This window comes from Notothenia rossii, assembly GCF_949606895.1.
Source record: "Notothenia rossii genome assembly, chromosome: 2".
NCBI lineage: Eukaryota > Metazoa > Chordata > Actinopteri > Perciformes > Nototheniidae > Notothenia > Notothenia rossii.
Genome location: NC_136904.1, coordinates 45615890 through 45636504, shown reverse-complemented (window position 1 = coordinate 45636504; position 20615 = coordinate 45615890). Strand labels below are relative to the sequence as shown.

The following is a 20615-nucleotide window of genomic DNA, read 5'->3' as shown; positions in this document are numbered from 1 at the left end:
ACCAGATACTGACCGGTTTCCCGAGCCCCCCAATAAAGCAAAAATGCACGTTTCAGAGTGGCGTATGGTTTATCTTGATGCTCTAGGATTATTTCCAAATGAATTAACCTGTTATGCCCGATAGCCCCCAAACTATTTTCACGAAACTGTGTCGGGCTTCTTAACATTTAAGAATGGAGCAACTCTAGCAAACTCAACTGAAACACAATTATACTGTAATATTGCACAGTAACTTACTGTTTATACTTCTTTCCTCAACATCATGAACATTAACAGTATTAATCGATATTTACTAAAAACGATAGATTACTGTAGAAAATCCATATTTTTACAGCTATTTGATACAGTGCAGGTTCAAGCTTAAAGACCCCGTGAAGTGTGCGCCTGTGCATGATCTGTTATGCTAATACGTATAGTAATGACCAAAATTGTCCATTGGAACCCATATAAAAAGATGTTGGAATAGCAACGAATTTGACGAGTTTTGAATTTGCCGCCGGGAAATCCGCAGTTGACCTCCGCCTTCGTGGGCGTGACTTGCGATCTACTGCGTCATGAGACGGTCGCCGCCGAAGTGTTTACATTCATCACAGTTTATTGTTTCTCTGTTTCAAAGTCGAATTTATCAAAGTTTTTGAGCGAGTATTTTACTGGAAAGTGTGTCGGAGTCGACTGGAAGTGATTGCCAATCAAGAAAACCTGACAATGGAGGCGACAGTGAAGAAAAAGGGATGAAAAACACACGGGAAGCGATGCATTGCCGCTGGCTGTATTAATGTCAAGTCTGCCGAAGTGGCGATGTTTCTGTTCCCAAAAGATGAAGGTGAGCCTCGCTGGTGTCATTGTTTCGTAGATTTGTTGATTGTTCATGACAAATAAAGGCCACTGGTCGATTCGAGAGAGAGAGAGAGAGAGAGAGAGAGAGAGAGAGAGAAAGAGAGACTAAGAGAGTTACAGGGTTGTTGTTAGCATCTGGGTCTAGCTCGGAGCTAACGGAGATTAGCTGTTTCAACAATGAGGAGAGGGAGAGTCCTCTCCTGTGGGACTGAGAGAGATAACGTCAGCTCAGGGAGGTAAAGGACTCTGAGTGATTAGATTGTAAACTGTAGCCTAAGTTATCTCAGTGGGTTTGTTCATATATGTAAATAAATATTTCCATCTATGTAATATTAGTTGTATAAAATAGGTTAAGAAATCCTTCCAATGTTTTTTGATTATTGAAATATATGTTTCATATGAGTGTTGAGAGCTGTATGCATAAATCTCTTAATGTTGCCCTGAAAGTGCACCAGATTGATGCATTCAACTTCAATTTAAAGAAAAAAATCTTCCCGGGGTGCATGCCCCCGGACCCCCCTAGAGGGTGTGAAGTCATCACAAATAAAACAGGTTCACATGGATAGGATACTAGATAAGTGTGCACACTCATTATGTACACTACACATTTTTCTTGGATTTGTTAACACTATAGTCCCTAATATATTTGTAGAAAGGCAGGAAATGGAATTAAATAGAGAACATTTTTCATTGCGGAGGACCCCCTGTTTTGTGTCCCCCCCCCACTTCTCAAACCAAAGTTACACCCTTGTCTAGATCTATGACAAAATATTGTCCTCAACTAAATTGACTTCCATGGCCATGTTACTGATGTCATAATAGATTACCTATAGAATAGAGAGCTTATCTTTTGACTATTAATGGTTGGATTTATTTTATTTCTACAGATCTGTCAAAGGCATGGGCAAAGTAAGTACAGAGAACCAGGAAGGACTGGGAGCCTACCAAATACAGTGTTCTGTGCAGTGAACACTTCACAAGGGACTCCTTTGATGAAAGTATTCTACTACGAGCGCAGATGGGCATTGCGACGAAGAGGACCTTGATCCTGAAGAAGGGAGCAATTCCAACTGTTTTCCCAAGAGTTGGGACTTCAGCTGTGGGACAACTTTCAACGTCAACATCAAGACCGGCTCGATCTGCATTTGCAATGAGAGAGAGAAAGCGGGTAAAGTTGTTAAGCCTAATTTGTTGATGTTAAATCAGGATTTAATTCCGGTGGCTAGTAGTCTCCTGAATTATTATTGTTGAAATGGTATGAGCAAGGTGTAGGCCTATACTGTTTTGAATAATTTTGTAATCCATGTCATATTGTGTACATTTGCAGAAAGTAGAAGAACTCCTGGCAGAATCAGAAGTGGAAAGTAGCAGTTTTGCTTCCACAGAGGAATCAATGGAGATGGCCACTGACACAGACATGGCACCGGAACAGGTTTGTGATTGCCCTCAGGTTTTGTTTTAGATGAGCACATTGGCTGGTTTTACCTTGCACGTTATCATGACTGGCACACAATATGCACACCTTAGATCTTACATTTGTTATGTAAAACAAAAAGCTTAGCATTAGTCTTGTTCCAAACACCAAACATGCAACCGGGAAACCAGTCTGCTAAATATAATTATTGTAGAAAGTTGCTAGTCAGGCATGATATTGACTTACACATTGGCTCTAGCTAAGCATTACTGCAGGGTACATGTTTATCATGATAATATTGTCTAGAACTTCTAACCCCTCGAAAATATTTTACAACATCACACTATGAAATGTATGTTTTCACCTGGCAGGAACGACAGAGTCAAGATCAGGCCTGCCAGACAGACTGGACTCCAACAGCTACTGTCAGCATCAAGACACAGACTGGGAAACAACTCACGAAAACAAAGACACAGTCAAAGGGTAATGCCATTATTGATTGGTTAATAGTACTGCACTATTAAATCAAAGTTTAATCAGTTCCTAAAAAAAAAAACACAACAGTTTGACAGGATGAGCGAGTGTGTCATATAATACTGTATTACAGTACGGGATATTCCTTCTAATGTTGAGTTTGTTAACTCTAAATAGTAAGCAACAGATCAACATAGATTTGTGGTTTTATATAAACACAATATAGTATTCCATTGATAATTTCATTTCCAGCAGGCCAGGTGACGCCCGAGATGCTGACTGCAAGTCTACCAGTACCAGGGAGGCAGAGAAAAGCTGAAAGTCCATGGCACCAGAGACCCATTTACACCTGACCAGCCAGATATTAATCCATAATGTCAAGCACTGCCATTGAAATTTGTTGATGATTGATTTATTGATCTGTTGATTGCACGTTCACTATCACCTGTCAAACTGGAGAAACTGGTGACAGACAAGATGCTGTGCAAGGACATCGGCAAGCTCTCTGCCGTACACCAGACGTCCAAGGTGGAGGGCTCTCACAGCCTCATCATTCAGTTTGCACCAAAGTCTTACGTGTACTCCTACACTGGCATGCTGTGCAGGTTGGGCTTTTCAGCATATAATTTGAAGGCTTGTACTGTACCAGCTAAAGACTTGTTTCAGTTACTTGGGAATGGGCGTCTTTGTACCGTGCTGAACCAGGTCCCTGTGCTGTATAAAAGCTTGCGACGTTACGTCACATCTCCCATAGTGTGTCAAAATGGAGGAAGGAACTGTGATGAAGTTGTCAATTCCAAGACACACATTGCCAGGACTAAAATAAAACACTAAATCACTTTCTGAATCAATATCAAGTTTAATAGAGCTGCTCATGTATAGACATGGAATAATTACAAAAGAGAGATATTTCTTTTCACATTTTTAAAACTGTTTCTTTGTTTATGTTAACAGAACCCTTCTTGCCGGACTGCATTACAACGAGAATGCCAGCAGACATACTGCAACTACGAAGGCGGGAGAACAGAGGTTCAAAATCCGCTACCCCAAGTACAAGGCTGGAGGTCATGTTGTGAAGAAGATCCTAGTAGAAGCAACATTCAGTGAGTTTGAAATTAAATTACTCAAAATAATATTGTTCTGATTGGTAATGTACCGGTACTAATGATTTAGTAACTAATTCAGTTCAAAACCCCATTTGAAAGAATGATCTCGGCTTGATGACAGACACCATTTATTATTAGAGAACATTATAAAGTGCAAGTTTTGTATTCTGTCTTTGAACACTGTTGCAGGCTATGTGGATGATCTCATGAGAGAGGTGGTCGACCTCTGCAAGAAACCCAGCGCAGACAGGCCCATACAGCTGGAGGAGCCTCCCACTCTGTCCTCGGCAATGGAGAGGCCTGACAAAGCAGAGGCCATCAAGACACATGCCAGTCGTTTCAAGACCAAATAGTCTGTCACTGTGCATCTTCAACTTTGGAACTGTATTAAACATTCACTTCAGAACTGTATTGTCACTGTCCTTCTTCATAACCGTGATAGTGCATGGATGGAAACTGTCGACAAATTCGGTTCACTGCACAAGAGGGCAGTGGCACTCTTATGTCGCGTCCTAGGTAACCCCAGCAAAGTCTCACCAGCTGGCGGTAGGCTGTGTATCGGTGGCGTCTGCAAAATAAAACATTATAGCATTGATATGACAACAGCTACTGTCAAGAGACTACTACAAATGAAGGGCAATAGATGATAATAGGTCAACTTCAAAGTTACATTTTCTTATACTCAGATCCTATAAGACTAATATTCAAACGTATAAAGTTGCAAAAGTTGTCATGACATCATATAAACTGATACATTTATTTACTAGTAATAGACTTTATTGTAAATAGTGTTTGTAAGGCTTACTCATTGCCCTCTTGCTAGAGATGGCCATAATGTTGCCTGTATCCATAGTATGCTATACGCAGCACCCAGATGTCTAGACAGCCAGTTCGGAAGCCGGGGTGGTCGATTATGCAGCTGTGGACACCATCCTCCTCCATGGTCCTGGTGACAGCGGGGATTTCCCGACAGCACACACTCTCGGCTACAGTATCCATGTTGTTACAGTTGTCACACTGACACCTAAAACATATAAAACAGATGTAACATTATGATTAGCAGGAATGCCAGGATGTTTCAGTGTTGTCAGGTTGCGACATTTTGCAAGGTCACTGGATTTTATCATTTTAACTTGGAACTGTATATTGTTGAATTTTATGCAGAAGATCCAATAAAGTTAGACTATGTGCGCATGAAAATAATTTCTTGTTCTCGCCCCCTGATTATCTGATAGGTGGAATTATTCCCATAAGCTGCATATAAGCAGGAAAATAGGGCTGGTCACCCTGGCGTATGTTTTAATTCAATGACCAGAAAGTTTTAATTCTAGTTCAATAATACTCTAGCACATGACATGTACATAAGCTAATTATTTCCCAGAGGCTGAGCCCAAGCAGAGATTTTAAACAAGGCAAATCCCCCCCCCCCCCCCTAATTTCAAATCGACAGTGACAGCACAGTGCTAACTGCTAACCTGCTAACCATTCAGTGTTCTGTAGCCGGTCAATGTCTTCCCCATCGTCCATGTCGTCGCCATCATCCTCCCCACTTGACGTCCCTGATGGCTCAAATCTGTAGGGTTCAATGAAGTCCTGTGCTTCCTCATCGTCACTTCCATCTTCTGTGCCACTTTCCTCATCTATCCTGTCCGAAAAGCTGTCGAAATCAATAATTTCTCTTGCACTTGTATCACTTTACAAAGTCTCCGCCATGTTTACAATCACAACTGGGCCCATCTTGTGACATCACAGCCGCTATCGTCTGCAACTTCCGGTAGGCTCAGACGGCCGTTATTATTAAAATTAATAATTAATTAATTAATTAATAATTACAAAATATTTTAGCCATGAACAGGCACAATGATATGTAAGGAATGAAACTGCCATTTCATTTTGGCGCAAAAACATGCACTTCACGGGCACTTTAACGTTCTATACCCGCACACAGCAGCACCAGTTTGTATCTTCTTTTCTCTCTTTCTCTTGGTCTGGTTTCAGAACAGGCAGTCCTGACCAGCTGTGAAATGAACATGATTGGCTCTTTGCTGCATGAACATCGCCCTCCCTCCCCCACATGCATTGACCACATCATATCTTGTCTGGTGTTGTTTTCGATCCCTTTATTTTGTCTTTTTATTTCAAAATATATGTTTCACAAATCCAAACCCTGTCCCCTCTGAGGTCGTGCACAGATGTTTAGCGGCTTCTCGTGAAAATAAAAGTGAGTGGAGGCTGTCAGTGTGTGTTTGAAGTGAATGCATACAATCATCTGAGATGAGGCTGGAGACTGAGTGTCTTGTCTGTCTGTGGACCAGCTGTCCAGGGACGTGTTTGTGGGTGAGCAAGGATGTGTGTGTGTGTGTGTGTGTGTGTGTGTGTGTGTGTGTGTGTGTGTGTGTGTGTGTGTGTGTGTGTGTGTGTGTGTGTGTGTGTGTGTGTGTGTGTGTGTGTGTGTGTGTGTGTGTGTGTGTGTGTGTGTGTGTGTGTGTGGTGTGGGTGGGTGTGGGTGGGTGTGTTTATCCCTACTGTTATCTGTGACAGATAGTTATGAGCAGACAGACTGACGCTTTCCCAAGTGTTAGCCTTGGGGCAGGCTGGGGAGAGGCATCTGTGTGTGTGTGTGTGTGTGTGTGTGTGTGTGTGTGTGTGTGTGGGGGGGGGGGTGTGTGTGTGTGTGTGTGTCTCCGTGTGGATGTGTGTGTGAGAGAGAGAGATAGCGAGAGAAAGTAAGGAAGGAGGAAACAAGCTGTTTGTGTTTTCTTCCTTTTCTTGCAGTTTTTCTCATGATCTGACTTTCAGCAGAAATCATAATTTTCAGACATTCTCTCTCACTATACGGTATTCCATTTTTTTTTTCTTTCAAGGAAAAACTGCCTACATTACTTTAGAAATGTTATTATTGTGGAATAGAGTTATGCCAAAATAAAATATGAAGCTACCTCTCCCGAGTTTTTCTCAGCTTTACATATAAACTACAACATCAAGGAAATAACTAGCCCTCTGTCACGTAGCAAAATTGATATACCTGCACCTCTGAATCACACCAACACAGTACTCATTTGTTTAATCGTACTATTGTTTTTGGTCCTGGAGATCCAATGCTCAACAGATGTTATACCCGTTGGACAGAGCCAGGGGTCCCATTCACCCGGTTTCAAGTATTTAAGCTAAGCTTACCTTGCTGGCTGTAGTCTTTTATTTAAAAGACAGAAATTGGACTTACATTGGTCACATGCCAAGAGACACAGTATCTGCTGGATAATTTATAAAGTTATAATATACCAGTGTTGTGCTTTATAACTTGTTTGAACACGCCTAGGCAAGGCCGGATTAGTACCTCCAGTGGCCCCTGGGCACTGAGAGCTCAGGGTCCCTCAACCCACGTACCAACACGTAACAACACGCCTACCCAACATGACCAATATTTTTATCCAATCTGGCATGTCAATCGCACACCTATTTGCCAAAAGCAGGGACGCAGCTATATAGTTCAACCAAAGTAGGTCTAGCCTTTTGCCTTTTCAGTCAAAAATCACAAGACAAAGATACAATGGATAAGATCTCAAGACAGTGTATGGCTCAAGAAGACCTAGGTAATATTACTCAAAACCTCAGAGCAGCACCCCACTTAAAATGCCCAAATATGACTGGCTGGCTGTACAAGTACACGAGGAGTTCTATTTGTCAAACATCGAGAGTTACAAAAGTAAAACATGTGTTGAAAGTATGTGGTTGCTCAACTAAGTGATCAGTATATGTGATAGAAGATATTGTGTGTGTGTGTGTGTGTGTGTGTGTGTGTGTGTGTGTGTGTGTGTGTGTGTGTGTGTGTGTGTGAGAGAGAGTGTGAGAGAGAGAGAGAGAGAGTGTGAGTGTGAGAGAGAGAAAGTGAGTGTGTGTGAGAGAGAGAGAGATATCTCCTCTCTTGTCACTGAGGGCCCTCTCTTGCTCAAGGGCCCCTGCCCGTGCCCAGTGTGCCCATATGGTTAATCTGGCCTTGCGCCGAGGAAGTGATACGGGCAGCGAGTGTGTAGGAGCCAATCAGCAGCAGCCAAGTCCAGTCAAGTTGAGTGGAGGGCAGCACTTTCAGTACGCCCAGAGAGGAAGATCTGTCAGTCACAAACCAACTAGTTAAAACAAGACAAAACGCAGTATGTCTAACTACAGAGCGTGTTTGTGCTGCTTAAGGATGTGATGCTTTTATGTAAATCACTGCTCATATATTGTGTTTACAATTGGGCGGTTTAGACCGTTTCCAGGTAGCAGTACATATACCTGCAGACATGCTTCATAACGAACATAAAACTACCCAAATAAAAGGATTTGCTCTGATGGAAGCTTATTTGATTCTCTAGGCACTGGTCCTGTCTGCAGCCTCTCTAGTTCCTCCTCTCAACACCTCCCTGGATCTTATAGGTGAGTGCCTTCAGTTCAACCTAATCACACCTTCAAATGCTTTTACTGTATTTACAACATTTCATTTGTTTTCATTTTTGGATTTATGTATGAAAGCGTGTAGTATTTGATTTTTTACCTTAATGCAATTGTGAATTATATAATATATATATGATTGAGAGTTAGACAGATTGTTGGAAGGGGTTACCGGGTAAAACTGGGTAAGAAAAGCTTAATTCCTCACACAGTGAAGCCTGCTTTAAATCCTGTACGGACACACTTCTGTAAAGAAATAAAGGATTGGATGTGGCCACAGTTTCATAATTGTTGGAACAAGGAAATTCAATCAGCCAATCAGAGTCATCTGAGTTGCTTTGATTTATCACCAGCTCTCTTCCTCTCCCTTTGTTAATGCTTTCTGTCCCCAGCTGACTTTCGTATCTCTGTTGTCTCTCCTTTCTTTCTCCAAAGCTAAAATGGGAAAACCTCAATCTGGGATTTAAAAGTAAGGTACATACTGGAGCTACTTCTTGGTAAACATCATGGGGAGTGTTATGGTTCCCCTAGTATACAAATATCTGGACGTATATAACTATAATTGCCCATTTTAATTGACTCCTTGTTTCAGTGATTTATTGGATGATGAATTCAGCATATTTTTGTGCAGAGGATGTATGGAAGCTGTGTCACAAGAAGGCCAAAAACATCTGCTTCTTTACTCAAGATAAATCACTTTGATGAATTGTTGTTGGAATATTCATAGTGAAAATGTCTAGGCCACATCCAAACCTTTACCCAGGCACCAGGTCCACACTGGTGCAGTGAGCTAAAGGCGGCCAAGTCCCTGTCACTACTTTGAGCAGTCTCTTTTACGACACAGTAGCTTCCTACTTTTCCTACCGATTTTTCTAGTCGACCAATAGTCGTCAATTAAGGTGATTAGTTGACTAATCGTCGCACGTTTATATATTATGATTATAAATATATATGTTTGTTTTAATTCTTATTTTCTTCTCCCAAAATGGTTTCAGTTTCAAAGGCTGATAAAGAGCGTTATTATAGCAGCATGGTACGTTTTGCTTCACATAAAATATAAAATAAACCTGTAATAATGAACCTTTGAAATATAAATTAAATGAGAGCGCATGAGAGTCACAGCGCACGGATGCAGCGATATAAACAGCAGGAGCTCCGGTAAGGATTCTTGTGTGTGTGAACAAGCATTGAGGACACACACGGAACATTCAGTTCTAGTTTTTATTTTTCATATGTGAATATAACAACCCAATAAATACTACAGAGGAAACAGAAACATTGAAAAAATGAGCGTCTGCAAAAATCCCATTATGCCCTTGTCATGAAATTAAAGCTTTATCGTTTTCTGAGGTCAGAATGTTTATCTTATAGTTCAGGGGTATTCAACTAAAGTTCAACGTGGTCCAGCCTAGGATGAAAATGACAGGCCTCTCTCATCTTTTTAAGTGGGAGAACTTGCACAATTGGTGGCTGACTAAATACTTGTTTGCCCCACTGTATATTGATAGATGGATGGAGAGATAGATAGACAGATAGTTATAGATAGTGTAACATCTTGGAGAATATAAGATCTTGGATGACTGAGCTCACGTTGAGGACGTAATGCATGTGTGCAGGTTACGTGCCAGTTGAATAAAGACGGACACTCGGAATGAGAGAAGTAGTCCGCGTCGTCTGTTTATGTAGACAATTATATGTCCATTGAACAGAACATTATAGATAGATTGATAGATAGTTATAGATAGATAGAGAGAGAGAGAGAGATGTGTACCTAAACAAAACACAAGTCTAACACCAAGCGTTTAAATCAGCACTCTTAGCGATATTTTATACTTCATGTTATCTGCACAAACTATATCATATGAATAGCTGAGAGTCCACAAATTCTATTGGTATAAGTTTCATCCCTGTGCGATCAAAACTCACTGTTCTGTATGATAAATAAAAGAACATTGTACCTTGAAAATCAATAGCGGGTACATTTTACCCGTTGGCGGTTTTAGGTATACAGCAGGGGTGGCCAACCAGTCAGAGGTGAAGAGCCAACATTTTGAGTATGTTACTGTAAAGAGCCACATCAAACACACAGTCACAGATGCACGTGCACCCCCCCCCATCCCTCATTCTCTCTTTTGTTCTCAGCCTTTCTCTGTGCTCCTTCACTTTCTTCCTTCACTCTCTCTCTCACAGATAAAATGAAAATCTAAAACTTTACACACACACACACACCCCACACACACACCCCCCCCACACACACACCCCCCCACACCCCCCCCCACACACACACACACACACACACACACACACACACACACACACACACACACACACACACACACACACACACACTCAAAGACCCTCCCCACACAAAGAGACACACATAGCTCTGCTCAGACAGATTTATTGTAAATGTCACACACCATAATATTGACAGCAATTGAATTAAACCTCTCCTACCAGTATTCAGGGGCCAGTTATAACACCATAACAATGAACATTGTGTGCACTCACACACAAACTCTCAGTAAACAAAATTGAAAAGTTTTTGATCTCACTTTAAATTAGTGGGACTTCTGACATTCCTTGCTTTGAACAATCCTCCTCAAATCTGGCTTGTATTCCGTTGTGGCCACTCAAAGCAATTCTCTCACATGTGTGTCAGTCAGAACAGATCGATGCTTGGATTTCACGTGTTTCAGGGTAGAAAACACAGACTCACAGACGTATGTTTACCCAAACATTGAAAGTAGCTTGAGCGCAGCCCGTTTGACATTTGGGTATTTTTCGATCGGCACAGTTTTCCAGAACTCAAGGGTCCCTTCCCTCAGAACAGGTTTCAGTCGGTCATCCTCTGAAAGTTCGATCATCTCCAACTCGGCCACCGCCTCATCCTTGACTAGCGGGGCTTTCAAACAGTCCGTCTCAGCATTAAAAGGATCGACGAGGAACGTAATCTGTGGCCTTTTCACATGGAGATCATGGAACCGGGTTGCAAAGTTTTCCTGCAGGGTTTCAACCAATGTTGCATAACGGGCTGTTTGCTTTTTCCGGGTGGCACCGGTGGCTTGTGCGCTTGCTTTTAGCAGAGAGGGGAAATGCGCTAATTCTCCCTCTTTGAAGATGTGTCTTAAACAGTTTCAGTTTGTTAACAAACGCAAATACACTTTGCACTAAGTCAGGCAGCATTTTTAACTTTCCCTGTAGATGCAGGTTCAGTCTGTCCAGATGACACAGCATGTCGACCAAAAAGGCCAGATCCATAATCCACTTGGGGTCTGAAAGCTCCGGATAATCCTTGTCCTTCTGTTCCATGAACAGTTTCACAGCATCCAACAGCTCAAAGAAGCGAGACAGCACTTTGCCTTTAGAAAGCCACCTCACAGTGCAGTGCAGTGGCAGGTCTCCTGGAAGCCCTTGGTCGAGTTCAGCGATGAGATTCTTAAATTGCCTGTGGTTAAGAGCATGCGTGCGGATGTAGTTCACGATTTCCATCACAGGCTTCATGACGTTGTCTAAATTCAGTGATTTGGACACAAGTTGCTCCCGGTGAATGATGCAGTGGAAATTCCAAAACTCTGGAAATGTGTTGTCAGCTTTGCACAGCCCCACAAGCCCGTTCATAGATCCGACCATTGATGGCGCTCCATCCGTGGCTATTGCAGTTAGTTTCTGCTTGGTCACATTTGCTTTCACAAACACATTTATCATTGTTTCTTTTACATCGATGCCACGGGTTCTGTCTTTTAATGGCACAATATCAAGGAGTTCTTCTTTTATAACACAATCCTTTGAGACTGATCGTGCAAATATTGCCAACTGAGGCTTGTCTTGTATGTCACAAGACTCATCCAATGCCACACTGAAAAATTCACATGTTTGAAGATCAGAGTGTAACTGCGCTTCAATGGTGGTGTTAATGTCCGATATTCTGCGTTCAAGAGTGTGGCGGGACAGTTGGACGTCTGATACCGCTTGTTTCAGTGTCTTGTTTTCTGGAAACAAGATTTCAACCACGTCACTGGCATTTTTGAACAAACTCCCCTTCATTGTACGGCTTTTTAGCTCGTGCTATATTCCAAGCAACTTGATAAGATGCAAGCATTACGGTCTCCGAGTGCTTCGTTATTTTTTTGAAAAACTGTGTCTGCTTTTCTGCCTGACTTTTCAAGGTGTTTATCTTCTGCTTGCGAAGTTCCGTACCTTTTGGGAAGTCATTGTCAATGTTAGCATGGAGTGAGGTGAAATGGCGGTGAAGATTTGAATGCTTGAAATGGGTTAATGCTGTCTGGCATATAAGGCAAAATGGCTTGCAATTGCGTTCGATAAAAAAATATGAACTCTCCCACTCTACTAAAAACGTCCTATGTTCGTCTTCATATTTTCGTTTTGCTGTGCATTTCTTCCCTGCCATGTTAGGCAGAGGTGGGACCAAGTCATTGTTTTGCAAGTCACAAGTTAGTCTCAAGTCTTTGCCTTCAAGTCCCGAGTCAAGTCCCGAGTCAGAGACAGGCAAGTCCCGAGTCAAGTCCCAAGTCAAGACCGACAAGTCTCAAGTCGAGTCCCAAGTCCTACCGTTTGAGTTTCGAGTCCTTTCGAGTCCTTTTAACAACAGGGAAATAATATTTACACAGATCATGTATGCTTTTAAGATTTGTATACATTTATTAAACCTTTTTTTGCAAGAAATTGTTCAAACACTCTTTTTAACTCATTTCAAAACCTAAGTGTAACCTTAACCTTTTCAAACATGTCACCACTTTATAAAAGATATCCTCGCTCCCAAAAAATTATCTAAATAATCTACATGTAATACATTCATGCCTCTATCAGTTCCTGTTGCTCCCTTGATAAACAATTGGCATGCATCCATAGAGAGACTGGTGTGTGTGTGTGTGTGTGTGTGTGTGTGTGTGTGTGTGTGTGTGTGTGTGTGTGTGTGAGAGAGAGAGAGACTGCGTGTGTGTGTGAGAGAGAGAGAGACTGCATGTGAGAGAGAGAGAGAGAGACTGCGTGTGAGAGAGAGAGAGACTGCGCGTGAGAGAGAGAGACTGCGTGTGAGAGAGAGAGAGACTGCGTGTGAGAGAGAGAGAGAGACTGCGTGTGAGAGAGAGAGAGAGAGAGAGAGAGAGAGATTGGAAGGGGACTGGATTGGAAGTGTCATGAACATGACAATGAACAGAGTTGTGCTTTTCTATGTCAGGGCCCTATGCTGCATTGCATTTACAAAAGATCAAATTGGCCAAAAGTCTGTCAGTCATTTGTGCACGATGGGGACGTAGTATGATGCCACCATGGCTGAAAACTCGCTCCACTGGAGCACTAGAGGCAGGCACTGCCAAGACTCTGGTGGCCACTCGGAAGAGTGAAGGAAGAGTCTTCATGTTCAGTGCCCAGAACAAAAGGGCGTTCTGTCCTTCGGCTATGTCTAGGTAGTGACTTAGCTGTAGTGCTGGAGTGGTCCCAACATCCTTCTTCTGCCTCTTATGGTATGCAGCAAACAGCCCTTCTCCTTCTACAAGGTCATCTTGCTCTTCATCAACCAGAAGCACAGGTTGCTCAGTCTCTGTAGCATCTTGCAGGATCAATTCTGGAAAAACATTTAACAACAGTAGCAGAAACAAAAGAGCCCTTATTACCATTGGTGTTGGTGATACAGTGTTAGACTGAAAAATGCAATTATTGATGCTGTCAATTAGATCAGACTATGAGGAAAAAAGTTGCATTGAAGTCAATAGTATTTACCTTTAACTCGTTGTGCCACCTCTGCCTTGATGTCACGATTGACCAGCACATGGGGCTCCACCCACAGCAGAGAAAAGGCTGGATCCAAGGCGGCTGCTTTGAGGTAGACTGGGTCTGAAAAGGGGGCAGTGATCCCATCTTGAGTCCTGGCCATTTTCACATTAATGAAGATCCCAAGAAATCTTTTGTTCAGGGATGCCTGGAGACTTCTGACCAGGCCACTCAGGAAACGCACTTTAGGCTTCAGCTTCTCAAGGTGGTGATTGAGGGACAAGACGGATGGAACAACTGCACTGATTGTGACGACCTTCTCTCCCTGTGTCAAATCAGTTGCTTCTCCAAACGGCTTCAAGATGTCCACCAACTCCTTCAACAGATTCCACTCTCGCGGTGTGAATGACAACTCCTTATGCCCAGCCTTTTCTAGAACGGCACAGAGCTTTATATGATCACAGTGGAGAACTGCCTTTACTTGCCTCAGTGTTGAGTTCCATCTTGTGTTGACTGCAGCAGGGATGCCTCTCTGTTCCCCAAATTCACTATCAAACACATCTTTGAATGTTGTGCTTGTGTGCAGCAGTGAGCTAAGTTTTGATAACTTGGAAAGAGAAGGACATGCCACTTTTGTTTCTTTCAAACCGTCTCCCACCACCAGCTGAAGCGTATGCGCAAAACACTGCAGGCGCCGTTTCTTTGCCATAGCAGCATCTACCGTTTGCTGTTCTTCCAGGGTTAAGTCACACCAGAGATCAGGGTCATCAAGATGATCTCCGTCATCATCCTCTTGTTCACTGGGGAAGCACACAGTGAATGCCTTTCGCATGTTAGCCGCATTGTCACTAATAATGTAGTCCAATTTATCTTTGATGCTGTATTCATCGCATATTGACTCAAATTGGTCACAGATTCGTTCAGCTGTGTGTGAGCCTTTGAAGCGATTGCAGGCCAAGAGATTAGTCTTTAGCTGTATCCTCTCTGTCTCTTTCTCTATCCAGTGGACAGTGATACCTAGGAATCCCCTCATCTTTCGGTCAGACCAAATGTCCACAGTGACTGAAACATGCTCAGTGTTGCTCAATTGAGTTTTTAATCTTGAACGTCTCTCCTCAGCGAGGCTCTCTGTTTTTGATGTCAATGTTCTGCGACACACTGGGCTGTACTTACTGTCAAGTACCGTCAGAAAGTGCCGAAAACTCTTGTTTTCCACAATAGACAGGGGAAAGTTGCAATCAATAATCAAGTCGGACAGTATTGCATTAGTGATAGCTTTCTGCTGTGGATGACTCATGCTGTAATGCCCTACACGACTGTCCAAGAATTGTGAGATTGAAGGCTGTTGTGGGTCATCTATGATGCTTTTATTCATCTGGTATTCTTCAAATCTGTAACAGGTAAGCATATAAAACAGATGTCAGAAAATGCTAACATTGTGTTAATATTAATTTTTGTGTTAATATTAATTGTATTGTATACTGTAAGAGTGTGTGTGTTTTAACATTACATTGATAAAATAAATTTCATTTTCAGTGTACACTTACTATATTAATAATATTTTTACTGCTGTACCTTGCCATCAAACAGCCCTTTCCGACAGGAAACTGAAGTATGCTTGTTAATTCACTCTCTCCAGCACACCAGATTCCATTGGCAAAAACAGCAATTTTACCTGCATCACACAGAAATTGCTGGTCTACTGCTGGCTCAATGATTAAGTATAATTGTGCTATTCTATGTCTTCTGTGATAGTTCAGCTTAGTTGTGATTTACCTAAATTACATAAACGACCTCAATGAGGCAGCAGTAGACCAGCAGCTAGCAACTCCCATGTGCTGCAAAGTAAAATGGCCATTTTTGTCAATGGAATCTGGTGTGCTGGAGAGAGTGAGATATACTTAGTTTTCCTATCGGAAAAAAATCGTCTGGCAGCAAGCTAAAATGGTACACATATTCTTAATATAAAGTACATTAAACTGACCTTGATTTGATTAGGCTTGCTTAAGTTTTGCTGCTGGCAGCAGTCTACTGTGTATGATCCACTGACTAGCTGCTAAGCACATACAATCTCGCTTAAAAAAAAATCCTAAACTATCCTTTTACAATATAAGTATGGATAAGTTCAATATTTTGCACTTTGAGACCCATTTCTGGTTTGTCTAGGATGAAAGAGACTGTTTGACTCCGACATTTTGACGATTGGTCCAGTCTAGAGCTTTTGGTTAATTTAGAATCACCCCCATATGCTTCAGGTACGGGCATTCATAAAGCGGTCCTTAAATCAACCCTAAACGTTCGTTTTCAAAGATGTGCAACTCACCGAGTGGTTAGTGGTGTTCGTTGATGTTCCAAAACGAGTGTCTTAGCAAAATACAGTTTCTGTCGTGTTTAATTTGATAAATATCAAGCGCAAGTTAATAGCCTACTCGGTGAGGTATCTGAAAACATAGCTAGTTCCACAATAGCAAATAACACGGATGGAAACCAAATATTGCGCCGATATATTTAAAAAAAAACAACTACGAACACCACTTACCACTCGGTGAGTTGCTCATCTTTGAAAACGAATGTTTAGTGTTAATGTTTCATTCAAAACTTACCGTTCTTTGTGCAACTTCAAATGTCGAACGAAGTTCGAAGTTGTCGCGTCTCCGTCTGTAATCTTCGACCCGCATGTTTTACATACTGCAATTCTTTTTTTGTTGAGCACCTCATAATTTTTATACCCAAACGAAACTACCTTTGGTATCATTTTTGCCAACTGACGCGCGCATTTAGTTTGTTCCTCTTCATTGGTTGTCCCGTACTTTGATTGGTTGGATGCTGTCAGATCGAAACAACGTGGATCTAATTTGATTGGATGTCGTGCCGCACACAGATGCACACAGGTGCAAAGAGAGAGAGACGTCCGTGTCAACATACTTTTTAATCTTTGCGTTCGAGGAAAGTAGCAAGTCTTTTCAAGTCAAAAGGGTCAAGTCCAAGTGAAGTCACGAGTCACTGATGTTAAAGTCCAAGTCGAGTTGCAAGTCTTTTTAGATTTGGTCAAGTCGAGTCTAAAGTCATCAAATTCATGACTCGAGTCTGACTCGAGTCCAAGTCATGTGACTCGAGTCCACAACTCTGATGTTAGGATCAAACTCAATTCATGGTCAGATAGTGTTTAATACTCAATTCTGATTGGTCAATTCAGAACACGTGACACGTTGTTAATCCAGAAAAGACAGACAGCTGTCAAGCAGTTCCTGCTGTTGCTACGTTCAAACAGTAACAACGGACTATTTCTCTTAGCGGATGCATGTCATTTTAAATAAATAATAGCCTACTATTTTTTTAAATCAATAAAAACATTTCAATTAATATTGGGAGTCATATCGTTACTTTGTTGAGAATGTGGCCATGTAATAAGCGGGATAATGGGAAAATAACACCCTTCGCGTCGGGCTCCTGATCAAAATTAGACGGCGCTGTCATTCTCTCATACTGACACCTGACACCACATATACACACGTAGGGAGAGCCGGGACGAAAGTAACGGAGCGATTTTATCCGAGCCCAAGCAACTTTCACCGGCCAAATTACGTCAGAATTATCAGCATTCAATACTTAACAGACCTACTAAATATCAGGTTTAACTGTCAGGAGTCCGTGTCTCTCCCCCACACTCACACAGGGCCGGGACTTTAACGCGTTAATTAAGATTAATTAATTACACAAAAATTAACACGTTAAAAAAACTAACGCATTTTAATCGCACTTATTTTTGCACCGCGGAACGTTTCTCACTGGATGAGTTTCAGGGGTACCGATTATACTGGAGCACCAACTAACGTTCATTACTTCAGACAACAACAAACCACAGTGAACAATAGTCAAACATGAACGAAGAAGCTGATGAGACCGCTTTGGTTGGCCCCGTGGATGGGACATTTTGTTTTAAAAAACGGACGGATGGAAGCGTCAATAAGAGCACGGTTGTTTGCAAATTATGCAAAAAGGAATTCGCATATCACCGCAGCACATCAAGCCTCAAGTATCACCTCAATGCAAAACATATAGCAGCTAGCGTGGACGTTAGCCCGACTCGGAGTACGAGGACCCACACCCAATTCGCGTTGATCAAACAGCGGCCTATGCAACAGAGAGATTTTATTTTTCATCAGGATATTGGAAGAATAGGAGGGATTGAGGTCAATCACTGGCACTTTTTTATTTTATTTTAAATGGTACACTTTATGTTGAACTATTTATTATGTTGTTGGTGCAACTGGCACTTTATGTTGAAATGTTTATTGTTTTGGCCAAGGTTATTGAGAGAGTTGGACTGAAATTGATTAGATTTTTTAAATCAACTGTTGGTAAATCAACAAAGTCTGTTATGGCCTCTGAAGCATCAGAGAGATGTTTTCTAATAGTCAGGGTTTCCAATGTTCTGAATGTACTTGAAAGTATTGTGTTTTACTTAAAAAACAAAGTGTTATAGTTTACAGAAGGTCTACCTACCTATAGGCTACCTGAATCTCTGAAATGTACTATATTCCTAAATATGCTATTGCTACACTTTATGGCAAAAATTGCACTTTTCTGTTGGTCTTGGTTAAGTACCACCTTGAAAAAAATAAACAATGTTTTGTTGCTTAAGCTTATGTATTCAGTCATTATTCAATCGTATACATAAAATCCATGTGAAAAAAATTGCTTCTCACTGTTCTCAGGTCAAATATTTATATGTGATTAAAAATGCGATTCATTTCGATTAATTAATTACAAAGCCTCTAATTAATTAGATACATTTTTTTAAATCGAGTCCCGGCCCTAATAAAATTCAATATGAATTGAAGAGCCGCATGAAACTGGCTCTCGAGCCGCAGCCGCGGGTTGGCTACCCCTGGTATACATCGACATCTGGCCGTTCTAGTGTTAAGGAATGTGCTGCTGCAGCTATAATGTTGTTATTCCCAGTTTATGACCGGGCAACTCTCGGTCACAAATGGTTTATGATTGTGCGAAAGCAGGCTTCGAGCCTATGGGTCAGACAAGTGATTCAGTGTTTCCAAATGTTGGGGCTATCTCCAGTGTTCCCAGATGTTTACGTTATCTCCCCCAATTTGTTGATTAACTCTCTGTAAACTAGTTAAAAAGGTCTATCGAGAGAGAGGCTAGTCAGAATTGATGTGGCAACCCTCCCGTGCAGTCAGAACCTCTGGCTGCTGTGACTTGTGATGTGAATTCTCCTGCCGATACTGTCAAGTTGTGATTGGTTGGTTTTATTGACTCCTGCCTAAACTCGAAAATGGCTTGATTCACCCCAGAAGGACACATGGGACAACTCGAATTTGAATCTTTTTTCTCTTTATTTGAGTGTGGTAGATTCCTTATTGCTTCAATGGCCTCTTGTTGGCCTCTTGATGCTCATTCAGGTTGAAAACCTTTAACACAAAACATTACTTTCGTTCACTTTAGGTACATAAACATTTTCAACTAACAACATGCCATCTTTTAACAAGCACTTTCATTTCTTAATTTACAATTAAATTTAACATTTAATCAAAAATAAATGCATTTCAACAATTATATTTCAGCATCTTATATTTTAGCTTCTTTCCTCAGTACTAGAAATAATAATACATCAAATCAAACATGGTTCAAACAGATTAAACATTTGCAAATATTCACCAGCAGCGTCTTGGTTGAATCTCTGAGTCTCTTCTCCTCTCTCACAGAGAACTGTTTGTCCTCTGCCTGAGAGTGTGTTCCCAGGTGTGTTGCATTTAGCTCCTTAATTAGGAAGCTCACACTCTTCCTTTGAGCCACATTCTCAGTGGAATCACACCCTAGGCTCCCTGTCTCCACCTGCTGGACTGGAGCCAGATGTGAATTGCATTTCTCAAGCTCTGACAAAACAGATACTCCTAATAAACCATCAGTGTTTGACATCAAAGCTCCAACTCTCCTCGTGTCTCTCTGAGTCCTGAATCTCCATTGCTGCAGAAGTTTCTCTTACACACAGCGGCTGTCCTCAATTGCCTCACTCAAATAAACACCCCTTGGGGTTGCACCGGAAGGTACAAGAAAACAGATAAAATTACGATTTAAAATAAACATTAATTTCATCAAAAGATATTCACCATGGCAATATAAATCATTTTCCATCATTAATTGATTTATCAAATTATAAATCTAAATAATAACTTACTCTAACAAGAATCATAAGGTCTTTAAAGTTGTAAAATGCACTAAACGCCGAATCTAGATTTATTTTCTCTCTCCATTCATTCTAGTGAGCCGAGAGTGGGAGCTCGGGGGGCGGGGCTTAAAGAGCAACTTGCAGGTTTTTATGTTTACTAGATGTATGCTTAACCTTGCCTGAAAATTAAAATTAAAAAAGTTAATGCAGGATTTTATATGTTTTACGAGTCTTAAGGGCAGGAATTCAGAGGGAAAGGAGCCGTTTTGAGCTCTGCTCCTAAAAACTTATTTTATTTAACGTCAAACGCGTCATATTACGTCACATGGGGGAGCAAATTTCTCGGACTCGTTCTCTGCCCAATCCGCGGTAGTAGTTTGTAGTTGGTTTGAGCGGTTGTGATTTAGTGAGCTGGTATTTTTTCGGTAAT

The 20615-nt window shown here is 41.4% G+C and overlaps 1 protein-coding gene across 1 annotated transcript in view; it reads left to right on the top strand.

Moving 5' to 3' along the window:
• Positions 1 to 1724: 1724 nt before the first annotated feature.
• The window catches only part of dok4 (docking protein 4), a 166989-nt gene continuing 148098 nt past the window's right edge, over positions 1725 to 20615 (top strand). Inside the window, exons 1-5 of the mRNA XM_079667222.1 lie at positions 1725 to 2005; positions 2165 to 2269; positions 2623 to 2734; positions 2978 to 3828; positions 8187 to 8247. The gene's annotated coding sequence lies outside the window, so the exon portion shown is untranslated. The remainder of the gene's footprint in view (positions 2006 to 2164; positions 2270 to 2622; positions 2735 to 2977; positions 3829 to 8186; positions 8248 to 20615) is intronic.